The following is a 26,263-nucleotide window of genomic DNA, read 5'->3' as shown; positions in this document are numbered from 1 at the left end:
AGTGTTCCTGAAAGTTACCAGTAACTCATAGTTTGGGAGAGAGAAATAAAAACAACAACCAATGCAAAGAATATACAACATTAAGCAAATAGTTACTGCTATGGTAACAGGTTAATTGTCAAAATAATCAGAAAATCATATGATCAGTTATTGCCTACAATAAAAACAGTAAGTTCACAAAAGATTTATTTTTTCTAATGGTGGACAAAAGAGAACAGAAGTGATGAAGAATAAAGAAGTGAGAGAACAGAAGTGATGATTTTGTAGGCAGAGAGAAAAGATAAAACTTAAAGGAAAAGTGGAAGAGAGAAAATTAGAGATTGTCTGTTTCTGAAGAAAAGAGACAAAGATAATGAAGAGAAACAGACAAGTGAGAGAACACACACACACACACATACACACATATATGTTAAAAATAAAAGAGAATACAAAACTGAAATATACTAATCAAACAGCCAAGTCCTCAAAAACTGATGCATGAAAAATAATTGGCTTCAAAAAATGCTAGAAATGAGAGGGGAAACCAAATATGGATATATTTTAATGATCATGAACCATTAAAATCACAATGAAAAAAATAAAATAGAAAAAAATAATCTCACTTTAAAAATATTTTCCCCCATTGGAGTTCAAAAGATGCTCAGATTCCCTTCTCAGCAGTGTTACTTGGGGTCATCTGGAGTGTGATGCTTCCTCTCCCCTCAGGGTGGTATTCCTGGAGTGAGAGAGGTAAAACTATAGGTAGAACTCCTGGGCACCAGGTTTAGGCTTAGTTATCCTCCATGCTCTTCACTGATTTCAAACTGATTTGATGAGTTTAAATCACTGTACCTCCAGGACCAGCAATTGTCCATGTTAGAAGATTGCATGCCAGATATCTTCCCTAAGTTCCACTTGTGTGATGGAGAAGCCAGTTTTTAGTCCACTATATCACATGTGTATGCCACCTTTCCTGGTCTTGTGTTCAGTATCCAAACTCAATCCCTCCCACCCCCACATTTCACATTCCAGTCAGGCACATTTCTCCCAGCCAGTCCTGAAATTAGTTAGATTGGAGGGTGAGGTCAAAGACAGGGGTGAGTTTCCCCAGACAGTTGTCCCCTGTGTAAATTCTCTCAGGCTTGAATTTCTCCTGGTCACTTTTGCACACCCTGTGTCATGAAGTGTGGGTTTGCCAGGTCTGTATTTCAGACCAAACTCAGGTTTGCCAGGAATAGCTCTCCCAGCTGTCAACCCCAATGCATGACCTCAAAATTGTTCCTTCCTTTGTCCTCTGCATGCAGCCAGAGGAAATGCAACTTCATTCACAAACAAGGATATTGTACAGCATGTCTTTAAGTTTAGTCAGGCGGTATCTTTGATGCCTATCTTTTTTTTTTTTTTATTTCATGCCATGGAGCAACCAGGAAAGTGACCTTCTCTATTCTGTCATCTTGAACCTTCTTTGTATGTTGGTTTTAATTGGGATATAAAAGTAAGCAAGAAGTATGTTGCCAATAGACACCACAAGGATCTATGATAGTGTGTCACTTGTCATTAATAAGTGCATCCTTGGAAGATGTTATTGATTTAAGGCTCTAACTGTACTCCTGAGAAAAGGTGTTACTGAGGGTGAAGAGTGGTGACATGGCTGTGTTTGCCCTGGGAACTTCCTGTGCATATATGCATTTCAAGATTGCCCAGTTGCTATGGTCATGCCCTTCCTGAGGAGGCTCTTTGCAAAGTCTTGCTGCTACATCAGTCTTGACCTTGATCTCAGATACCAGTTGGCAGGGATAGAGAATTCTAGGTATCATAAAATAACCACATTGCCTCTCAAGTGACCACAACCATCAAGACTGTCTGCTTTGTGGAATCTTTCCCATAAAAACCTTTGGATAATGAAACCTACATTATAAATGTGCTGTACTAGTTCTGGGTCTCTGTTCCTCCATCTGAGGATAATGTCCCACCTGGTACCAACTGTCTCTATATAAGTATTTCTTTATCTTTTCTAACCCCTTCACGACCCTGGATGACTAAATTAACTCCATGCAGGCCATGGTAATTGTGATCTTGTCCACAATTATTATGTGTGCTGAAAAGACTTTTGATGTACCCCATGGATTCCTGGGAAGGATGTAAGTGTTCCTTCAGAGGTAGAAGCAAATGGCAGCTGAGGGGACCTTATGTTGTTTCCTATACAGAAAATTTCACTTTATAAAAGTAAAATATTTACTAGTTGTTTTTGAGTACAATCAAAAATTTTAATAATTTTTGTGGTTTAGTATGGGTGCTTGGTGAATGTGGCCACAAAGTATCATAGTAAGACACCATGATCTGCTGTATATTATTTTGGAGCCATAATAATAAGTGAAATTGACCATTAAAATGAAGAAGCAAAGATGACAATCACCATGTCATATATTTGATTTGGGGTAATTAATTTCAATACTTGAATGTGTGGTTTTAACATATGCTGTGCCATATTAACTATTGTTTATCTGAATATGTTCATATTAATATTTAATATTCATTTAATATTTCATTGTACTTTAGTCCACATTAACATGTATTAGTTGTTTATTTTAAGGGATTCAGAAAGATATTTCTTACATGCATAAAGCATGTAGTATGGACACTTGAGCAATATTAATTCTTCGAATCCATGACCACAGGAGGGAATAGTACCTATCTTTTTACTTCTATGACCATAATACTTAAAAAGAACAATTTAAAGGAACAAAAGCTCATTTTCAGCTAACATTTCAGAGGTTCAATCCATTCTCAGTCATCTTCATTGCTCTGGGATGGAGGTGAAGCAGTTTGTTATATCATGACAAGAAGGAATGGTGGAGGAAAGCTGTTCAGCACATGGCATCCAGGAAGGAGAGATGGGGGGAGGGACTGGGGTGAAAATATAGTCCTCAAGACTCCACCCCCAATGATCTAATCTTCCACGGACATCCCACCTGCCTATAATTAAGACCCAGTACTTCATACAAAGTATTAATCCATTAAATGGGTGAATCTACTCTGATCTTTTAATCCACTGATGAGGTTATAGCTCTCATAATCTTATTATTTCTCCTCTGCACAGCCCTGAGTTGTCTAACATATCAGTATTTCAGGTGACATTAGAGACACAAACCATAAAAGCAGCTTTTCTATTTTTTTAAATGTCTTTAATCATGTTTTGTAATTTTAATTGTGGAAAACTTTTACATCTTTAGTAAATTTATTCATAAGATATATATGTGTGTGTGTGTGTGTGTGTGTGTGTGTGTGTGTGTGTGTTGTTGCTATTGTAAAAGCGATTACTTTTCTGATTTAGTTCTCAAAAATCTTTATAGATCCATAAAAATGCTTCTGGTTTTTGAATATGAAATTTGTGTCCTGCAATTTTATTGATTTTTTTAAGTTTTAGTCATATCTTTGTGGAAGTTTTAGACATTTGCTTATAGAGAGTCCCACCATAAACAGGGATCATTCGATTTCTACCATATTTTTGCAACTTTAATTTCTGTCTTTTGATTTCATGCTCTGTCTAAACCTTCCAGTACTGTTCTGAATATTAGCAATGATGGTGAACACACTTGTCCTGTTTCATATCTTGAATGAACAGCTTTCAGCTTTTCCCCATTCAGTACAACTCTGGGTTTCTTATATCTAGTCTCCCTTATGTTGAATTACAATTCTTCTATACCTAGTTTGTTCAGAGTCTTTATCATGAACAAAAGTTGGATTTGATCAAATGGTTTTCTGAGTCTATTCTGATGATAATATGAATTCTTCTTCACTCTGTTGATGTGAAATATCTCATTTATTGTTCATGCATGTTGAAACAACCTTGCATCATTGGGATACATCCAAGTTGTCAGGGAAATGATCTTGTTTTGTTATTGGATTTGATATCCTGGTAGTTTTTTGAGAATTCTTGCATCTACATTCATCAGGAATAATGGTCTTTACTTTTCTGTTATTTTTTCTTTGTGCGTTTAGGGAATCAAGGTGCTAACCTCATAAAATGAGTTTGAAATTCTTCTCTCCCTTTTGATTTTTGTAATAATTTGAGCAGAGTTGAAATTGGATTTTACATAAATGATTGATGTGTAATTCAGCAGTAAAGCCATGTGGGCCTGGCCTTACCTTTGTTGGGTAACTTTTTATTACTGATTCAATCTCACTATTCATTATTTTAATCTAGGTTTTCAGTGTATCAATGGCTCAATTTTGGCAGGTTCTATGGGTTGTTTACTGAAATCCCTTAATTTGCTTTTACTTGAAAGTTAGTGATGTAAGATGAGCTGCTTTTGTTGTATCCCATGAGATTCTATATGTTTGTGTTTCTATCTCCATTTGTTTCAAGAAATACTTAATTTCCTTTTTTTTCTATAGTGGCCTATCTTTCATTGCAGATCATGTTTTTAAGTCTCCATGATTTCTACTAATTTCTGCTTTTGTTCCACTGTGGCCAGAGAAGATATATGATATAATTTTGACATTTTGGATTTCTTGAGACTGCTTTGTGTCCTAATACATGATCTCTTCTGGAGAAAATTCCACATGCTGAACTAAAGGAAGTATGTTCTGCAGGTGTGGTGAATGCTTTGCTATGTGTAAGGCCTGAGATCTAGAGTAGAGTTGAAATCTGATTCTTCTCTGTTGCTTTTTGGTCAGAACCATCTGTGCATTGGTGAAAAGGAGGTGTCGAATCTCCCACTATTATTGTAAACTAGCCTCATTTTCCATTCAGATCCAATGTTGATTTTTCCAAATTGGAAATCCCACCATTAGGTGCAAGTATATTTATAATTGTATTCTCTTGAATATCATTGATCTTCTCTATAATTTTTCAAATTCTTTATCAGGTACTTCTTTAAGATCAGTTTCTTTGGAATCTATTGCTAGATAGATTGCTAGAATTATTTTGATCTTTATCATGTTTCATATGCTCCTATATTGGGATTTGGGCATCTGATGGATCAGTTATTTGTCCTAGTTTGATGGGATGAACCTCATAGAGTAAAAGGCTATTTCCTGGAGATGTGTCTTGCTGGTTTGATATGTAATGCTGCCTTTTTTTCCAGCCAAGGACCACAATATGGACTCCCATAGTACTTGGGCTGTAAGATTGACTTTGGGCAAAGTGCATACTGTAGCAGGTGAGGAAACTCTGTTAGGATTCAGGTTCACACAGCACTGGATAAGGGATGGCCATTCTGAAGCATGTTCAACAATGGGGGTGATGGCATCAGTTGGGTGATGGACAACTTCTCTGCCACTCTGCTGTTGGAAATATCCTCTGGCATAAGCAGCTTCAGCATAACTTGGGGGTCATAAATACCTTCCCACAGATCAGGCAATGGTTGACACCATACACTGCACAGGGAGGAGCAGAGTGAAACCACAGTGCCCCCTATTTTGAGCATTCTATCAGCCTCCTTAGTAGAGCTGATAGACATGAGTAGAGCACATAGACATGGCATAGGGGCACAATGGAAGCCAGTACCAGCTGGGTACCTGTCCTGGCATTGGCACAAAACCACACACACATGGCTGTACTCGTAACCCCTGAGGATGAGAGCTCTTTTCTTAGTTCTGGAGGGAGCTACCCATTCATTCCCCACTGAGCTATCACAGCCATCTGCTGGAACACAGGGCAAAGAGCACACCTGAGTTTTGGGATCACCGCTGGTCTGCTAGGTTTACCTGGATTTGTGAGAATGCAACAACTGGTGTTTATGTGGTGGCTTTCTGTAGGGTACCAGAGTGGGGTATAGACAGTGGTTTTTGTTTCCCTCAAGCAGTACAAATTTAGACAATACCTCACTTCTTAAGATGGCACCTAGCTGCAGCAATCTGGGTTCTAGGGTTGGTGGGGAGATGATGTGAGATCCTTTTCCAATGCACAGCTACTGTGGAGACTCCAGCCTGCTCCCATAACTGGGCTGCAAGCCTGTGTTGACTATGAACCTTTCCAATAGGCATGATGCTGACATCCATTGTGATGAAGTTACTTGGACATTCTTCTTCAACCTTCTTCTGCAAAAGGGAGTCCCACCTCTGCTGGCTGGGGATACAGGGTGAACAACATTATGGTGCTTTGTTCATTTTCCTCTTCTCTTTTCCTGCATTTTTGGGGTATTCATATTAATTATACAGAATAATGTGTTTCTTGGTGGCATATTCATGCATGTGTATAATATGATTAAATTCACTCCATAATACCTCTCTGTACCCTTCTTTCCCCTTTCCCCAGTTTCCTTTTCTTCCTCTATACCAATGGTCTCTATTCTACAATCATGATACCATAGTATTTTTTCCCTGTATCTTCCATATAGAAAACATACAGTACTTTTCTTTCTGAGTCTGGCTTATTTCATTTGACATGATGGTCTCCAGTACCATTCCTTTTCCTGAAAGTGACATAAGTTTTCTTTTCTTCATGGTTGAATAAAATTCCTTTGTGTGCCAAGCATGCTGGCACATGCCTTTATTTCTAGCAACTTGTGATTCTGAGGCAGTAGGATTGCAAGTTCAAAGCCAGCCTCAGTGAGGCCCTAAGGTGTGTAGGCTCTCTCTCTCATTCAGTAAGGAGGACCATGGAACAGGATAGAGGAGAGTGTGGCTGCAGAGTCACTAATCAAAACCTCCAGAGACCAAGCAGGAAGCAGGTCTGATTTTATTTTACAGTTACCATGTATATAAACTCAGGTAGTAGCTAAGTAGATTACAGGCAGCCATCAATGAAATTTCTGCAGCTGTTCTTGAAGTGACTGAGGAGTGGTCTGTGGAGCCAGCTCAGGGACTGCAACACATGGCCTTATGCCCAGGGCTGTGCCTGTGGGGTATGTGGCCTGCCGCTCATGTGCCTAGCATGAGGAAAGTGACCTGCCACTCAGATGCCCTTAACATATGCCATGTATGTAGTACTCCATGCACCTGTCCCCACAGTAAGCAACATAGCAGGAACATTTATCAAAATAAAATGCTGAAAAAGGGCTGAGGATGTGGTTTATTGGTTTAGGTTCTCTGGTTCAATCACCAGTACCAAAAACCAAATTATTTCCTTGGGTTTTAATAGCACATTTTCTTCATCCATTCCTCTGTGAACAGACAGCTAGGTGATTTCATAACTTGGTGACTGTGAGTTGTGCTGTGATAAACATGGGTGTTCATGTATCTCTACAGTATGCTGACTTTAATTCTTTCAGATAAATACCAAAGAATGCTGTAACTAGATCAAATGATAGTTCTCTTTTTAGATTTTTGAGGTACTTCCATGCTGATTTCCATTTGCATTTTCACTAATACTGAGTATGAGGTTTGGGTTTTTTGTCCACATCCTCACTAGTATTTATTGTTAATATTCTTTTTTTTTTAGAAGAAGAGGAAGAGAAGAGGTTTAGTTAGCATAAGAGTAGGAGATTCATGTGCATAGCACTGGCATCAGCTCACTTCTCAGAGCATCACATCATGGGGGTAGGGAATGCAGGATCACAAAGTGACCATAGTGTTTGCATCTTGATGGTTGCCATTCTGACTGGGGTAAGATGAAATCACAATGTGGATTGGATTTGCATTTTCCTGATGGTTAATGTGGATGTGTAACCGATGTGATTCTGCAACTTGTATTTGGGGTAAAAAATGGGAGTTCATAACCCACTTGAATCAAATGTATGGAAGATGATATGTCATGAGCTTTATAATGTTTTGAACAACCAATAAAAAAAAGAATGATGAACACCTTTTCTTAGATATTTTGGCTCCTTGTACTTTTTAGATAAATTTTAGTGGGACATATCTTTAATAGATCTTTATAGTTATACATAGTAGTTGGGTTCATCTTGACAAACTCATGCATGCATGGAATTCAATTTCAGTTCATGATCTCCTTCTTTATCCTCCCCTTTCCCCTCCCATCCTGACTTTCCTCCCTTGTTCTCCTTTCTCTGTTCTCTATCCTCTTTTGAGAAGTACCTTCTCAGCTCATTTACCCATTTATCAAATGGGTTATTTTCTTTCATTTTTATTCTAATTTGTTGTATATGACAGCAGAATACATTTCGATTTATAGTACACACATAGAGCACAATTTTTCATATCTCTTGTTTTACAAAATTAGAATTACACCATTCATGTCTTCATACATGTACTTAGGGTAATGATGTCCATTTCATTTCACAATCGTTCCTACCTGCCATGCCCCCTCCCTTCCTCTTCCACCCCTTTGCCCTATCTAGTGTTCATCTAATCCTCCAATGCTTTCTCCCAACCCCGCCATGAACCAACATTATTATATTATAGAAAATATTCAGCATTTGTTTTTTAGGGATTGGCTAACTTCACTTAGCACTATATTCTCCAAATTCATCCATTTACCTGCAAATCCCATGATTTTATTCTCTTTTAATGATGAATAATATTCCATTGTGTATATATACCAAAGTTTCCCTGTCCATTCATCTACTGAAGGGCATCTAGGTTGGTTCCACAGTTTAGCTATTGTGAATTGTGCTTCTATAAACATTGATGTGGCTGTGTCCTTGTAGTATGCTGTTTTTAAGTCCTTTGGGTATAAGCTGAGGAGTGGGATAGTTGTGTCAAATGGTGTTTTCATTCCCAGTTTTCCAAGAAATCTCCATACTGTTTTCCATATTGCCTGCACCAATTTGCAGTCCCACCACTAATCTATGAATGTGCCTGTTTACCCACATACTTGCCAAAACTTATTGTTGTTTGTACTCTTAATAGCTGCCATTCTGACTGGAGTGAGATGAAATCTTAGAGTATTTTGATTTGCATTTCTCTAATTGCTAGAGATGTTTTTTCATGTTTGTTGATTGATTGTATATCCTCTTCTGAGAAGTGTCTGTTCAGTTCCTTGGCCAATTTATTGATTGGGTTATGTTTTTTGGTGTTAAGATTTGATATATATATATATATATATATATATATTAGAGACTAGTGCTTTATCTGATATGCATGTGGTATAAATTTGCTCCCAAAATGTAGGCTCTCTATTCACCTGGCTAATTACTTCTTTTGCTGAGAAGAAGCTGTTTAGTTTGAATCCATCTCATTTATTGATTCTTGATTTTAATTCTTGCACTATAAGAGTCTTATTAAGGATGTTGGGGCCTAAACTGACATGATGCAGATTTGGGCCTTCCTTCTATTAGGCATAGTGTCTCTGGTTTAATTCCTAAGCTATTGTACATGGGGTAGTTTTTCTAATTTCCCTTTCAGAAGATTTTTCAATGATGTACAGAAATGTTTTTGATTTATGATTGTTGATTTTATATCTAGCTACTTTGCTGAATTCATTTAATAGTTCTAGAAGTTTTCTGGTGGAATATTTTGAGTCTTTTAGGTATAGAATCATATAATCAGCACATAGTGCTAATTTGAGTTCTTCTTTTCCTATTCATATTCCTTTAATTTCTTTTATCTGTCTAGTTGCTCTGGCCATTGTTTAAAGAATTACGTTAAATAGAAGTGGTGAAAGCGGGCATCCCTGTTTTGTTCCAGTTTTTAGAGGGAATACTTTCAATTTTTCTCCATTTAGAATGATGTTGGCCTGGGGCTTAGCAATAAATAGCTTTTAAGATGTTGAGATATGTTCCTGTTATCCCTAGTTTTTCTAGTGTTTTGAACATAAAGGAGTGCTGTATTTTGTCAAATGTCTTTTCTGCATCTATTGAGATGATCATTTATTTCTTATCTTTAAGTTTATTGATGTGATGAATTACATTTATTGATTTTCTTATGTTTAATCAACCTTGCATCCCTGGGATGAATCCCACTTTGTCATGGTACACTATCTTTTTGATATGTTTTTGTATTGATTTGCCAGAATTATTGAAAATGTTTGCATCTATATTCATCAGAGAAGTTTTCTTTTTTTAATGTGTCTTTGTCTGGTTTTGGAATCAGCGTAATATTGGCATCCTAGAATGAGTTTGGAAGTGCTGCCTCTTTTTCTATTTCCTGAAATAAATTGAAGAGTATTGGTATTAGTTCTTCTTTAAAGGTCTTATAGAACTCAGCTGTGTATCCATCCAGTCCTGGGCTTTCTTAGTTGGTAGGCTTCTGATGGCATCATCTATTTCATTGCTTGAAGTTGATCTGTTTAAATTGTGTATATCATCCTGATTCAATTTAAGAAAATCATATGATTCTAGATATTTGTTGATGACTTTGGTATTTTCTACTTTATTAGAGTACAAGTTTTTCAAATGATTTCTGATTATCTTCTGTATTTCTGTAGCGCCCATTATGATATTTCCTTTTTCATCATGGATGTTAGTAATTGGTGTTTTCTCTCTCTTTCTCTTCATTAGCATGAATAGGAGGTGTCATTTTATTTATTTTTCACAGAATCAACTTTTTGTTTTATCAATTTTTTCAATTGTTTCCTTTGTTTCAGTTTCATTGATTTCAGCTCTGATTTTAATGATTTCCTGTCTTCTACTCTTTTTGGTGTTTTTTGTTCTTCTTTTTCTAGAGCTTTGAGATGTAATGTCAGGTCATTTATTTGTTGACTTTTTCTTCTTTGAAGGAATAATCTCCATGCAATGAACTTTCCTCTTAGTACTGCCTTTATAGTGTCCATGAGATTTTGATATGTTTCATCAGTGTTCTCACTTTGCCTCTAAGAATTTTTTAATCTCCTTCTCAATGTCTTTTGCAACCCATTGTTTATTCAGTAGTATATTATTTAGTCTCCATGTGTTGGAGTAGCTTTTTAAAATTTTATCATTGATTTCTATTTCCATTCCATATGATCTGATAGAATGTAGGGTAGTATCTTTACTTTTTTGTATTTGCTAAGAGAGATTTTGTGGCATAATATATGGTCTATTTTAGAGAAGGATCCATGTTCTGCTGAAAAGAAAGTATATAGGCTCGTTGAATGATCAAATATTCTGTATACGTCAGTTAAGTCTAAGTTATTGATTGTATTATTGAGTTATATAGATTCTTTGTCTAACTTTTGTGTGGAATATCCATCCAGTGATGAAAGAAGTGTGGTTAAACATCATGCTTTTGTGATGTGGGCACCTAGTCTTATCTCCTAATCTTGCCTGTAAACCTCACAGTTCCTGCCCTCTAAGTTAGTCTCTAAAGTATAGCTCCCTCACCCTCTCCCTTTCTACTTCCTAATAAGGAAGGTTTCTCTCTGGGAGTTTTGTGTGTCACCCTCTGGTGGCTGCGCACCTGTTGCTGAGGGCAGTTTTGTATTGGGCAGTCACTGTGCCGGGTTAGCGGCTGTTTGGGATTGGGGGGAATTATAAACTATGGGTACCTGGCTATCCAGTGTTCCGAAATGGTAGCTGCCCCAACTAAAGATGGTGATGGAAGTGACCCAAGTTGGAGGCAGCTGCTTTCAGCAATGGGGTCTCAGTTCGGATTGGGGGAGCCAGTCAATGTCATTGTGTGATGGGTTCAAAGGTGAGCTCTGTGGCATGCAGTGTTATGGCTGTTGGCTGTCTTTCGAGCCTGTGGGATGTCCCCAGGTGCAGACAGGGTACTGTGCCTGTAGGGGCCTAGGGCAATAGCTTCCCAGTTCCAAGATGGATGGGAATCCACACGGGAGTGGTAGATGGAGTTCCTGCAGATGGGTAGAGGCTGAGTGTCCCCAATGGGAGTGACATCTGGGAATTCTGCACCAGTTCTGATGCTGGTGGTCCCACTAATGTACCAGGGAGACATGCAGTTTGAGTAGCCAGGAGTCAGGAGTCCTGCTCTAATGCTGAGTCCCAGAGTCCTGCACAAGCACAGGGCCTTGATTCCTGTGTGGGAACAGCTGTGGAGGGGGGCCTCTATCACTCTCAGAGAAACAATATTACCACTAGTTGAGACCCAGGTCATGGAGCGACACAGAATTCTGTCCCCTCTGGCCCACCATTCTAAATCCCTCTCAGTGGTTAACTTATTACATAACTGCATAAAATGTTACATTGCTTACACTTTATTTCACTCCCATTTATTTTATGCCCTATATCTTCTTTTTAAATTGATGCATATTCTAAATCTACCTTGCTCTCTCTGGAATGAGCACAAGAGTTAAAATTCTTTTTTTGATTATTCTGAGTTAGTAGGTATCTAAAGTGACAGCCTTTCCCCTTCTTTTTTTATGTTTTATCTTCTTACCTACTGCAACAGTGTCTGCCTCTGGTTGCTAAAAGGAAATAAAAATCAGGAATAGAAAGATTTGGTGTCCTCAGAAGGGGTCTGTCCTTGGGGTGACCCTACAAAAGGATAATCTGCCCCTTTGCCCACACGTTTTTCTTCTTGAGCAAAATATTGCCCATGATTTATACCCTGGGTGGCTAAATTTTTCTCAATCTATTTCACTCTTAACTGACAAGCTTCTCATTCTCTGGAGTGTTCCCTATTGTGAGCAGTGACCTTTCTCCAAGGGTGTACCATTCAGACTCACAGGGTGCTATGTTTGGATGTGTTGCATTCCTTGAAATCCCCTGTGTATTAGACACTGCAGCAGGTTCTGAGGGGAATGACTCAGTTATGGAGCTGCAACCAAATATGGATCAATCCACCTGATGGATTTTAGTTTTAATGAGCCGTGGGTGGTACCCTAGACATGCGGGGATTACTGGGGGAAGCAGGTCATTGGGGGCATGTCCTTCAAGGTTGCATATTGTCCGTGGATCCTGGTGTTCACTTGCTCTGCTGCATGCTCCTCCCACCACCACAAATTACTCTCTTTCCTGGTTCTGGCTGCCATGACCTGAGGTACTCTCCAACATGCACCCTCCTTTCAGGACAGAAGAGCAATAGTGGTCTGAACTACATCTTTTAAGTTCTTTATTTTGTTACAATTCAATTTAAGAGGAAAGATTCTTAGCATGTCAGTGGTTTTCAGTACATTGCCCATGGGAGATTTATAATCTTTAATTACTTCTTTGGACATCTTAAAGAGAGAGGGCTCAAATTGCTCTTTCCCCCTTCTCCTTGTACATCACCTTGGATGGAAGCCATGGATGGGATGGGAGATGGAGATCAACAGCATCAAGAAAGCAGCAGAGAAGGGTCTGCCAGCACATGTAGTGTGGACATTTAGGGGGTGTCATGGAGGACTCTCCTTGGGAAAGGGACCATGTGAGGTCATGAAGGAAGAGAATGAATTACTATTCTCACAAATGCCACTTACCACATGCTGGACACTGTGGACAGGCTCATATACCTGTATACTGGCCCTCTACTGCTTTGACTCTCACAAGAGCACTCAGCAATGGACACTCAGCACCTCATGGAAGTACACACCCTCCAGCAGAGGTCCTTCCTCAAATCACATTCTCACTCCAGTGTGCTGCTAAAGAGCCAATTCCACAGGGTCTGGTGTTCCTGATTCCAATGGTAGGATGATTGTGCAGCTGGGGTCAAGGCTAGGAACTGGTATTCCAGTGTGCATCCTTGGGGTTGGGACAGAAGTATCACTATAATATGGAGAGGGTTATAAACTCTCTGAAAAAGCCACAGAGAGCTGCACAAAGCAGGGCATAAGACAGCCATCAGGCCAGAGAGCTGTGCAACATGGTACAGCCACTGGGGACAGCCAGGGAGTGAGTCCTGAGCAGTCAGATGCCATGCCCCAGGGACTTTGCTCCTAACCTTTGAACCTCCCTTCCTCCTCTCCACTGTATTGTCAATGGGAGAGTTAATCCTATTGATGAGCCAACTAAGGACCATGCCAACAGAGCATTGGAAATTGCACCTGGAGAGGCACAAGAAATTAGGGATTTATCAGCAAAACAGTTTTCTAGAGAAAGAAACTCTGGGCAGTGTCTCATTGTGAGTTCCTGCAGAACTCAGATACCAACACTGTGAAAGATTTCACAGATGTCTGTGGGTGTGTGTGTGTGTGTGTGTGTATGTCACTAGATCACAGTCGAGGGACAGCAACCAGGGAACTCATGGCCAAGAATAGCTTATTGCATTGATGTACCTGTTGCCTATGGGAGTGTTCACATCTGTTTCTGGGGATACTGAGGCATCAGAAAGTTTAAAACATCCATGATACAACAGGAGAGCTTTATTTTCTGGTAAAACTTGGATTTATTATCTAACATCCTTTCACTTCAACCTAATGGTCTCCCTTTAGAATTTCTTGCATGACATTTCTACAGGGAGTGAAATGCTCAGTTTTTTTTTCTGGAAATATCTTCATTTCTCATTCATGTTGGAAGGACTGTTTTTTTCTCTTAGGTAGAGAATTCTTGGTACCTTTTTTTTTTCAACACTGTAGATGCATCATCTTACTACCTCTGGTTCCCATCATTAAGAACTTGATAAACACCTTAGGAGGAACCCTGTATGTGGTGAACAGGCCTCTCTTTCTGCTTTAGTGTTGTCTCTTTTACTTTAGCTTTGGCAGATTGGTTTACAATGTGCCTCAGCGTGGATCTGCTCAAGTCGATGGAACGTGGAGGTTGTTCAACATCTTGGATTAGTACTTTCATATATTATATGACATTTAAGAAAGTGAAGTGCATTTCACTTTAAAATAAGGTTTTGCCCCTTCTCTTTTCATTCTTCTCTTTTGGAATTCTCATATGTGTGTCAGTGTAATTTTCTGGTATCCTGAATGAAATTTTTTTTTAATTCCTGTTTCCCATTCTGAACTGCAAAGTGAGCATTGTCAATGGTTTCTCTTCCACATTTTGGGATTTTTCAACTGCTTGTTCAAGTCTGGTGAAATCTATAATTAAATTCAGAGTTAATTGAGCCTTACCAACTCCCAAATTTCTATTTGGTTCCTTTTTATATTTTCTCCTTGTTGATGTTCTCACTTTGCTGATCATTTTACAGATTTCCTTTTCTACTTTGGCTATATGTCCTGATGAGAAGGAGGCAGGAGAAATGAGCTAGGGAAGGACTTGAGATGGGGGAGACAAGAGGATGGAGCAACAGGAGGACAGGAAACAAGGGGAAGCAGCTCAGGGACCCCCCTGCATGTGGAGAGCAGGGAAAGAGCCTAGTAATAAAACAGACCTCATGACCTTGGGTGGATGCTCAGTGAGAGAAAATTTGGACTTCTGATGTTCAGAACCATAATAGAAAAACTGCTGTTGTTTTAGACACTAGTTTGCAGTCAGTTCTCACAGAAACACAAGAATACTTACATAATGTGATTATAGTGTGGGTAGTTATGGAAGGGGCTTGAGTAATGTTTCATTTCTTAATTGAGCTGTACATTGTTGTAAGCAAGATGATCACTTCAGGCTGGTAGATGAAATGCCATCATGAACTTGGGGGTTTCTGTGGAACAAGGAAGATGAGCCACAGACTCACAGTCAAATGCATGTCCCACTAACTTGACCCCACCACTTCCCCCACAATTCAGGAGTCTCAAGAGCCACATGACCCTCCCCTCCCCCAATGTCATGGTTCTTGAAATGCCAGTGACCTTGTGGTCAGAAAGGGAAGAATAACAAACAGTTGGTGACACATGAGAGCTCAGGGGAGGGCTCAGGCCCTCAAGTCCCCTCCCTCCACCTTGCTCAGGGCTCTGGGCCTCAGGGGCAGGTGTCTCACAGTGTGGAGGTGCAGGCCAGGGGAGGCTCAGTGTGAGGACACGCCCTGTGCTGAGCTCAAGGCCACTCTGTGGGCACTGAGTCAGTGACAAGCTTTGTTGATTCCACGTGATAAACCAAGAGGATCCCCAGGATGAGCAGTGACCACCCTGTGTCTCCCCCAGGAGCAGCTGCACAGGAGCTGCAGGTGATCCAGCCTGAGAAGCCAGTGTCTGTCGCTGCTGGAGAGTCGGCCACTCTGCACTGCACTGTCACCTCCCTGCTCCCCGTGGGGCCCACCCAGTGGTTTAAGGGGACAGGGCCAGGCCGGGAGTTGATCTACAACTTCAAAGAAGGCCACTTCCCCCGAGTCACAAATGTCTCAGATGCAACAAAGAGGGACAACAGGGACTTTTCCATCCGCATCAGTAATGTCACCCCAGCAGACGCCGGCACCTACTACTGTGTGAAGTTCCAGAAATCGACCCCTGTTGATAAGGAGTATAAGTCTGGACCAGGCACTGAGTTGTCTGTGCGAGGTGAGTGCAGCTGCCTCCTCATCCCTGGGGTGGGACAGGAGGTCAGGGGTCACGCCCTCCATCCTGGGGGCCACAGCTGAGAAGCAGGAGCAGCACTGGGTGCTCATGTCATGACCTGCGGTCACCCCTTCTGCAGGTCAGGGAGACAGAGGCCTGAGGGGGCCATGCTGTTTGGTCCAGGCTCCATGGCTGATAAATGGGGGGCATCTGCACCCCTCACCTGCCTGCTCCACAGCCCTGACCTTTTCCAGTCTGGCCTGTCCTGTGGCTCCCCAGATGAGGGCTCTGAGGGTTTGAGGGACTTGCCTCACCTCTCTTGGCCCCCAAATTTTGCCTTGGTGCCAGTGTGGGGGGATGAGGTTCTTTGCCTCACCTGTGTTGGCCCCCAAATTTTAGACCATCACAAGCAGAAGGGAGGAGGATGAAAAATGCCACACCAAGCCAAATGACGGTTCCTTTTGGAAAAATTGTACCACCGATGACACCATCAGCAAAGATACCTGAGCCCTACCACAATTCGCTGCACCAATAGATAGTTCACAATGCATACAAGTAATACATAGTCCAGGCAAGTTCTGCAAGCAGTTAAAAGCAGAGGAATCTATTAATATGTCCATTTCCTCTCAAAGTAAATCGACTCCGTGATTGAGCATCACTTGTTAAGTTATTATTCATTGATGCATCAGTTTATACAGTTTACTGTGATAGCTATTGAAGAAACTGTAGATTAGTTTTATCTTTGTCTTCACCAGCACTGGGATGAAGATAGGAATTCTGGCAATGATGGCTAAAAAAAAATTATGTAACATTCCAGCAGGCACTAAAAGAAAGCAATTTTCTACACAATTTACATTATACTGAACAGAATTATTAAATATAATGAAAAGGAAAGGTGAAAGTAAACAAACAGATCTGTTAACCTCTTTTTTTGTTCACATATTAAAACAATCCTCAACAGCTGTTTACCAATTTAAATTAAACCATTTAAATCACGTGAATAAAAAAATATATTTGGATTCATTTTTTCATGAGTGCTCCTCATATATGATATATGGACATATGCACATACAGACATACAACACACATAACACAATACATACAACACATAACATAATAGTAAAGGCCTTGTAGCTTTTCACAGGTGAAATCTCCATTGCAATGTTTAAAAACTCCACAGTCAAAAAATAGAACTGATCAGAAAAACATTAACCTAAGTCTCTATGAGCTCAAAAAATAAAATAGAACTTCATGATGTGGGAAAAGGCAATAATAAAATAAATATTGAAAAAAGCATCCTGGTTACCACCTGAGTTTGACTCTTCTTTTGATATCTCATCCTTTTCCTATAACTTGCATAATGGGTCTGAAGGTATTCCCACAAGCAAGCCCAAGGTTTTTTACATTTGAAATAGGCTTTAATGGTGTTCATTATTCATTAGCCTCCAGGTGTGGAAGAACCACTGTTGCAGATGTAAGGATATCAGCTGTTATGGATTTGAGCCAAGTGATCTTCTTTTTGGTCTGTAGAAATCGCTTTAGTTAGTCTCTCTGGAATCCAAATCGGCTGCTGTTCTCCCTGTGGAAACACAGAAACAGACCCCTGACTCCAGACAATCACTGGGTCAGGACCTTTCCATTGTCCTGTTAGAATATCCTTCCAAAGTACCTTTGGCTTATGTACATTTTTTGGACACATGTGCCTTTCCACAGCACTAAGCCCTGATGAATCCAAATTTAAAAAGTTTAGAGTAAAAAGGGTTATTTTAAGTTTATCTTTGGGGGATATATACCCCTTCCCAATTCCCTCTTTTTGCTTTAATAAGTACATTTTAATAGTTTGATGAGCTCTTTCAACTATGCCTTGTCCCTGTGGATTGTATGGGATTCCTGTTATATGAGTAATGCCAAATGATGGGCAAGATTGTTTAAAAGAGGTAGAAGTATAACCAGGGGCATTATCTATTTTTAACTGTTTTGGAACGCCCATAGTGGCAAAATTTTGTAAGCAATGAGCTATAATATCTATAGTTTTTTCTCTAGCATGAAGGGAGCCCATCAAAAATCCAGAAGAAGTATCAACTGTAACATGCAAATATTTTAATTTTCCAAATTCTGGCAAGTGTGTGACATCCATCTGCCAAATATGGTTAGGTATCAGTCCTCTAGGATTGACTCCAAGATTAACTTGTGGTAAAAAGGTCACACAATTTTGACATTGTTTTATTATTTGTCTAGCTTGTTCCTTAGTTATTTTAAAATGCTTTTGTAAAGTATTAGCATTGACATGGAACTTTTTATGAAAATGTGTAGCTTCTTCTAGTGTAGATAAAATATGTATGTCATGTGTAGTTTTATTTGCTAAATCATTGCCCAAGTTTGGGGCAATGATTTAGCAGATAAAACTAAGGGCTCCAGGCAATCCTGTATGTGCCCTGATATGTCCTATAAAGAATGGATCTTTTCTGTCCCAGATTAGATTTGTATAGTGGAAAACAAAGAGAAAACAGTAAAGGAAGGGAAAATCCTACCAGCATCTTCAAGGGATACTATAGCACTAACTACATACTGACTATCAGAAAATAAATTAAATACAGAATCTTTAAACATCACAAAAGCTTGTAATACTGCATTAAGCTCTACCTTTTGAGCTGATTGTTTGGGTACTAAAAAATGTAAAAGTTTGATCAGGGGTAACTACTGCTGCTGTACCATTATTTGACCCATCAGTGAATATATTTGGAGCATTCATGATAGGTGTTTTTCTTGTTATTTTTAAAAAACTACAGGATACGCAGACCAAAAAGACAGCAAAGGATTAGATGGTAAGTGATTATCAAATGAAACATTAGATTTGCACATGATTATTGCCCAAGTATTTAACTCATTAGCTAATTCATCAATTAGATCCATAGTATATGGAGTAATAATTTTATTGGGAGAAATTCCAAACACTCCCTTTGCTGCTTTTATTCCTTTGAGTATTAATTGTCCTAGAGCCTCAGAATACCTAGTAAGAATATTGTTAGGAGAATAAGATAAATGTATCCATAATAATGGACCTTCTTACCAAAATACTCCTGTAGGAATATTTTTTGTTGGTAGTGCAATAAATAATAAAGGCAAACTTATACCAGTTCTATCCAAATGCATATTTTCCATATATGTTTCAATGATTTTTAATGTCTTTCTTGCTTTAGGCGTTAACATGCGGGGTGAAATTGGATCTGATGGACCTTTTAGGACATCAAATAAAGGTCCCAACTCTCCTGTTGGTATACCTAGATAAGGCCTTATCCAATTTATGTCTCCTAATAACTTTTGAAAATCGTTAAGTGATTTGAGTTTATCTACTTGTATTTGAATTTTTGGTTGACAGACCATGGTTGAGGATAATAGAACTCCTAAATAATTAATTGGAAAATTTAATTGTACTTTATCTATTGCTATCTCTAGATTATAATTTTTTAATAAGTTTGTAAGTGTGGCATAACATTCTAGCAATGTGTTTTTATCTTTGTGTGCTAACAACACATCATCCATATAGTGAAATATTTGTAGTTCAGTATTTTGATTTCTAAGTGGATGGATTGCTTTGTTAACATAAATTTGACACATAGTTGGGCTGTTAGCCATCCCTTGAGGGAATACTTTCCATTCAAATATCTGATTGGGACCTTCATGATTCAGTGCAGGGACAGTAAATGCAAAACGTGGACTATCCTCAGGATGAATTGGAATTGACAAAAAAAAAAAACAATCTTTAGTATCTATAGCTAAAACATACCAGGTTTTTGGCAAAGCAGACAATTGGGGAATCCCCGATTCAGCAGGTCCCGTAATAACCATCTCATTATTAATGGCTCTTAAATCTTGCAATAATCTCCATTTACCAGATTTCTTTTCGATGACAAAAAAATGGGAGTATTATGGGGAGATATGGAAGGTTGTATATGTCCCTCCGCTAATTGTTGTTTGACCAGATCATAGGCTGCTTGTATCTTTTCTTTAGTCAGGGGCCACTGAGGAACCCACACTGGTCTTTCTGATTTCCAAGTATTTTTTATTGTCTCAGTGACCCCTCCTGAAAACACAATCCATGTCTATCTATTTTTTGATCTTCTTTTATGGCACCACTATACTTTGTCCTTTTTCTCCTAATCTTTTTTCCTTTCCTAAAATCTTGTCTAGCCATAATAGTGGGCGCATTTGGATTGATGTTATTTGTTAATGTCAAACCTAATTGATCTAGGACATCTTGTCCCCATAAATTTATAGGAAGATGATCCAATACATATGGCTGTATAGTTCCTTCACATCCTTCAGGATCCTTCCAATCTAATACCATTGCACTTCTATGGGGATTAGTCACCACTCCTATGCCTTGAAGAGTTTGAGTGGCTTATTGTAATAGCCAATGTTTTGGCCATTCTTGATGAGAGATGATGCTAAGGTCTGCACCTGTATCCAGTAGCCCATTAAATTCATGTCCTTGAATATTTAGTTTTAGCATCAGGCGAGAATCTAAATTTAAAGAAAGCATAGCCGAATCTACACCTGTGGGGTCTAATCCCTTGGAATCTCTTTCTACAGTATGACTAGAAAATTTATCATGTAGGCTGGGTATTATTAATAACTGTGCTATTCTATCTCCTGGTGAAATTACTGATATACCCTTTGGAGAACTGGCTATAATTTTATTTCACCTTTATAATCAGGATCAATTACCCCAGGACTTATCATAAGTCCTTTTACAGTAGAAGAACTTCATCCCAATAATAAGCCTATTGTTCCTTGGGGAAGAGGTCCTTTTACCCCTGTGGGAATGATTTGAACTCCCATCTCTAGAGTTAGTACTGCCCTGGCGGAGGAGCAGATGTCCAACCCTGTGCTCCCTCTGGTTTTTCTGTTGAGAGATCTGATGGATAATGTGTCCTAGGCACTACCCTGATGGTGTTGCTGGGTTCCTCCAGTGCTCTGTATATTTGTGGTCGTGGGCCCCAGAGCATTGGGCCCTCCTGTCCGTTTTTTTGGCAATGGAGCCCAATGACTTTCTCCATGATATCATGGGTAAACACCTGGTTCTTGTCCGTTTTTTGATAACAGAGTACCCTCTATGGTTGTTTGAGAACGGCATTCTTTAGCCCAATGTCTCCCTCCACAGCATCGTGGGCAAATACCCGGTATTCTATCCCTTTGATACCTAGTTTTGTTAAACCCTGCTCCTATGTTGCAATTCCTTTTAAAATGTCCTGTTTGCTCACAATTGTAGCATATTTTTGGCCTGGCATCTAAAGCCTGTTGTACTGCAGCTGCCAAGACTTGCCCTTGTTCATTAATGTCTCTACATAATTTAATATATGTGTTTAAATCTTCATGTTTCCATGGTCTAATGACCTCTCTGCACCAACAATTTGCTTGCTCATAAGCCAGTTGTTTTATTAATGGCATTGCTTGTTCTGTATCCCCAAAAACTCTGGTAGCTGTTTGAATAAGCCTATCTACAAATTCAGCGTAAAGTTCATTAGGTCCCTGTATTACCTTAGATAACTGACCTTGTAAATCTCCAGGTCCTTGTAAAGTCTTCCATGCCCTAACTGCATCTGCAGCAATTTGTGAGTATATAGCAGATCATATCTAATTTGTTGTTGCTGATCCTCATAAGGTCCTTTTCCTAACAACATATCTAGATTTCTCTGAGGATAACCAGCTGCTGCATTTTGCCTAGCCGTCTCTGTGCAAAATTCCTCATTAGCAACCTTCCATAGCAGGTATTGTCCTCCATTTAGCACAGCTTTACACATACTAGCCCAATCTGCTGGCATCATGTCCAGGTTGGTAATGGATTCAACCATGCTTACAGTGAAGGGTGCTTGGGGACCATAGGTTGTTACAGCCTCCTTTAACTGCTTCACTGTTTTGAAATCTAAAGCACAGTGAATTCGCTGCCCTTCTTCCTGCTCAAGTACAGGGCATGCTAATCTTTGAAGTCCTGTCTCAGGATCCCATCTATCAACTATGGGGGTTGGGGGCCCCCCAGCATATGTTGTCTCTATAGGTGGAGCTGTTGGTTGGACACTAACGCCCTCTGGTGGTAGAAAGGTGTTAGTAGCAGCCTCCTGTTGTAAGTTTTTCCCTCCTGATGGCCCTTCTTCCTTTAAATTTTCTTCCTCTGTCTGACTAGCTCGAGAGACCTTCTCTTTTGCTTGATCTAACATGTTTTTTACCATATTCTGGATCTCTAACAATTTACTTAACCCTCTTTCAGTTTGTTTTTTACTAATTTCTAAACTACTATAAAGATAATGCAACCCAACAAGATAACACAAAACAAAACCAAAACAGAATGAAACAAAAATGGAACAAAAATTCATTGTATCAATTTTCCTATTTTCTTGAAATGTATTTTCATGGTCTATCTCTATCTCTTCCTCAGGGCTGAACAACTTCAAACCTTGAGCCAACCATTTTCCCAGTTTTCCTGAGAAAGTTCTATGGACAGGCACCTTGAAACAAAAACAAAACAAATCAAAACAAGAACACATTGTTTTTTGAAATGGTCACCCATTATCTCGCCTTCCCTCAGGGGCGAGCAATTTCACTTACCCCCAAGCTTCAGGCATTCCCCACACAGGCCACCAAATTCCGCAGTCTGGCTGGGCACAAATCATGAGCCACTCAAGCAGGAACAAATTTTATTTCCAAACTCACGCGAACTCCACCCACGCGGCCCTTCCAGGCACACCACACACCAACCGGAACTCCTTCCACTGGAACTCCACCCACCAACTCGAACTCCCCAGGAATCCCCGGGAGAACTCCAAAGTAGTGGGCGCTGGAGGCTGACAGCAAGGGTCTATATACAATTGAATACACAGCTTAACATAACCATCAATCTCAATGGCTCGCTGGCATCACCTCTCAACCACTCCCTTCTGGCAAGATGCCATGCATCATCCCAACTTGGCTGTGGCCCTCAATAGGTTGTCAAAAATTCCAGGTCAGGGCTGTAGGAAACAGTTGTTACAGAGACAAGTCAGTAAGTTCTTCAGAGCCCAAGTTGGTAGCAGTGTCCTAATACTGTGAAGAAGGCTGTGACTTCAGTTCTGGAGTAGCACCTGGGTGGATACTCCTCACTGGCTGGACAGCTGTGCTCTCCTAGAGGCATGACACTAGGGACACCACACGGGTAAGCTCAGAACCCAGGCAGCTTCATGAGGAGGATTAAGAAATGAAATCTTGTTGTGCTTATGGGTGACAGAGCAGATGGTTAGCAGCACCTGAGGATGTTCCCCAGCACTGCAAATAATAATAATATAACAACAGTAACAGCCACCACACCAAAAACTTCTAGGAAGGTTCTTCAAAGTGTCACATGCTTGTGCTCAGACGGGGTCTCCTGATCACCTAACTGGTTTGTCAATGCTTCCTTGCATCCAGACCCTCTCCCCGCATGGTGTTAGGTCCTGCAACCAAGGCCACACCTGGGCAAACGTTGAGCATCACCCGGGAGTCCCACAGCTCCTCCCCCAACAACATCACTCTCAAGTGGTTCAAAAATGGGAATGAGCTCTCGCACACCCAGACCAGCATGGATCTCACAGAAGAAATTGTGTTTTACAGTAGGTCCAGCATAGCCAAGATGACATTTACTCCCAGGGATGTCCATTCTCAAGTCATATGCAAGGTGGCCCATGTCATCCTGCAGAGGAGCCCTCCTCTTTGTGGGACTGCCAACCTGTCTGACACCATTTGAGAAACAGGACCTTGCTCACTGCCCCAGCCCACACTGCTGCTCCCCAGGGGCCTTTGCTCCAGGAACTCAGTGACCTGTGCTCTAATTCCCAGCATTACTGCCACCTGCGGTGCTAGTGTGGACTCCTGCCCTGTGTCCAGCATGAGCTGGTGGCTTCATTTCATTGACCAGAAGCAACTAGAACTGCTGAGCTCCTAACAGAGTGGAGCTTCAAGGTGCAGGGTCATTTCATCTGTTGTGCTCACTTCCTGCAGGCCAGGAGTTGGGCCTGTCAACTTCACTCACTTTACCCTCAGGAGAGCTGCTAGTCATTTGGCACCTGTGGGTGGCAGGCCCTGTGGTTAGTGATTTACTCCTGCGCAAATCCTCAGTGTCTGAGCCCCTGCTTCACACCTGGCTCTGTCCCGAGGGAGGTCTTTGCCATGCTGGGAGGAGCTCAGCTGTTTGTGCCATAAGGTCACAGCTTCTCCCTGTGCTGTTTCAGTTCTGCCCACCCTGGAGGTCACCCCACAGCCCACCATGGCAGGGTGTGAACGTCTAGTGCGTTTGGGTCCCTGGGTAAGGGTCGCGAAATCACCGGGACACAGGGGATGCAGAGCCAAGGCAGCAATTGCAACTGCATGCTGAGGTTTATTTGTAAGTTCCTTTTATATTCTTCTTCTAACAAAGCAAGCAATTCTTCAGTAACATTTCATCTACATTGCCCAAATATCATGTCTCAGCGGGTACACAGAGCTAAATTCAGACTGTTCCTGTTCATTTGATAAGTACCCTCCCAAAGTTCTTTGTAGACATTATCTAATCCCCGAATATACTGTTCCCAGGTCCAGTATGCAGGAAGCTTCTTCCTCTAGGCCAAACCATGCAGAGCTTGTGAATTGCGATAAGGGGAAGAGAACTTTTCCTCCTCCTAGCTGAGGCTTGCCTCAGCTGACCTAAATCACAGCCACAGCTCTTTGCAAAGTGTCAGGCTGAAGGAGCTAAACTCTGCACACTTAAACCCCAACAGCAGGGAACCAGGTGAAGTCACTTCTGCTCCCAGAGCCTACAGCTGACCTGGGTGGAGAATGGCGACATGTCCAGGAGAGAAACAGCCTTGACCCTCTGTGAGAACAAGGACAGGACCATCAGCCTGATGAGCTGGCTGCTGGTCAATGCCTCTGTGCACAGGGAGGACATGACGTTCACCTGTCAGGTGGAGCATGATGAGAAACCAACCACCACCAGAAACTGCACCCTGCAGGTCTCTGCTGGCCCCAGAGAGCAGGGCCTGGACAATACCCCTGCGGAGGCCTCTCCCAGCTGATCTAACGCTTTTATACTTTACCTTGATATTTTCTGTGTTGTGAGAGCAGTGACCCCTCCTTCCCCCAGGGCACACAGAGCCTGGGAACACAGCAGCGTCTTAGTCAGCTCCCCACACCCACACTCTAAGGGTCTCCTCTGTAGGGTTGGGCACACATCTCATGGGGCCTTCAAACAGGGACACTAAGGAAGAAAGCAGAATGGGGGATGGGCCATTGTGGCACTCACCACTTGCTTTCTTCATCTGATACTTGTCATGTCTTCTTGGCCCTCTCCATCCTCCTCTCTTTCCACCCATCTTGGAGGTCACTCAAAAATTCACAGTGACACACAACCAGGTGACTATCACTTGCCAGGCAAACAAGTTCTACCTCCTGAGCTTGCATGTGACCTGAATGTGAATGGAAATGTGTCCAGGACAGAAACCTCAGTCATCACAGATAATTAAGATCGGAACTAACCACTGAGCTGGCTCCTGGTGAACTCATGTGCCCAGAGTGGGGACATTAAATATTAAAAAAAGCCTAGGGATGTGGTTCACTGGTTAAGTACCTCTAGTATGAAAAAGAAAAAGATGTCTCCCTGGTGGGGTCTCCACTCCAGCTGGCAGGATCTTTTTTGGGGGTGGGAGGTACCAGGGATTGAACTCAGGGGCATTCAGACACTGAGCCACATTCCCACCCTATTTTGTATTTTACTTAGAGACAGGATCTTGCTGACTTTCTCAGGGCCTTGCTTTTGCTGAGGCTGGCTTAGACTCGTGATCCTTCTGCCTCAGCCTCCCAAGCCACTGAGTACGGGCGTGAGCCATCTCACCCAACTGACTGGGTCTTTTATATCCTGTATCTTTTTTTAAATACTGCCAAAGTTAGTATTCCTATTCATTATAGAACAATTCTAAAGTCTATAAATATATATTAGAACCTTACATTCACCTGCAATTCCCCTCCTCATTCCAAGAGTCTCCACTGTCAAGAGTTTGGTACAAATCTCCATGGATCTTCTGAAATACACAGATATTTAAAAAGAAATGCAGGGAGGGAACAATCCTGTCCTAATGTCCTGCTTCTCATCTCTGAACCTAACAATTGCTCTGTTCTCCTTCCTCAGGGCCTCCTCTTCCTCCTTACCATGTTGACCTCTGC

General features: G+C 40.8%; 1 pseudogene across 1 annotated transcript in view; it reads left to right on the top strand.

Moving 5' to 3' along the window:
• The window catches only part of LOC308646448 (signal-regulatory protein beta-1-like), a 152,048-nt pseudogene that overhangs the window by 33,718 nt on the left and 92,067 nt on the right, over nt 1-26,263 (top strand). The window contains exon 2 of the transcript XR_014024408.1: nt 15,707-16,060. The product of XR_014024408.1 is annotated as a signal-regulatory protein beta-1-like (transcript). The remainder of the gene's footprint in view (nt 1-15,706; nt 16,061-26,263) is intronic.

The sequence above is a fragment of the Spermophilus citellus genome (genome assembly GCF_964194105.1).
Source record: "Spermophilus citellus genome assembly, chromosome: 4".
Lineage (NCBI taxonomy): Eukaryota > Metazoa > Chordata > Mammalia > Rodentia > Sciuridae > Spermophilus > Spermophilus citellus.
This window is presented reverse-complemented; position numbering and strand designations above follow the sequence as displayed.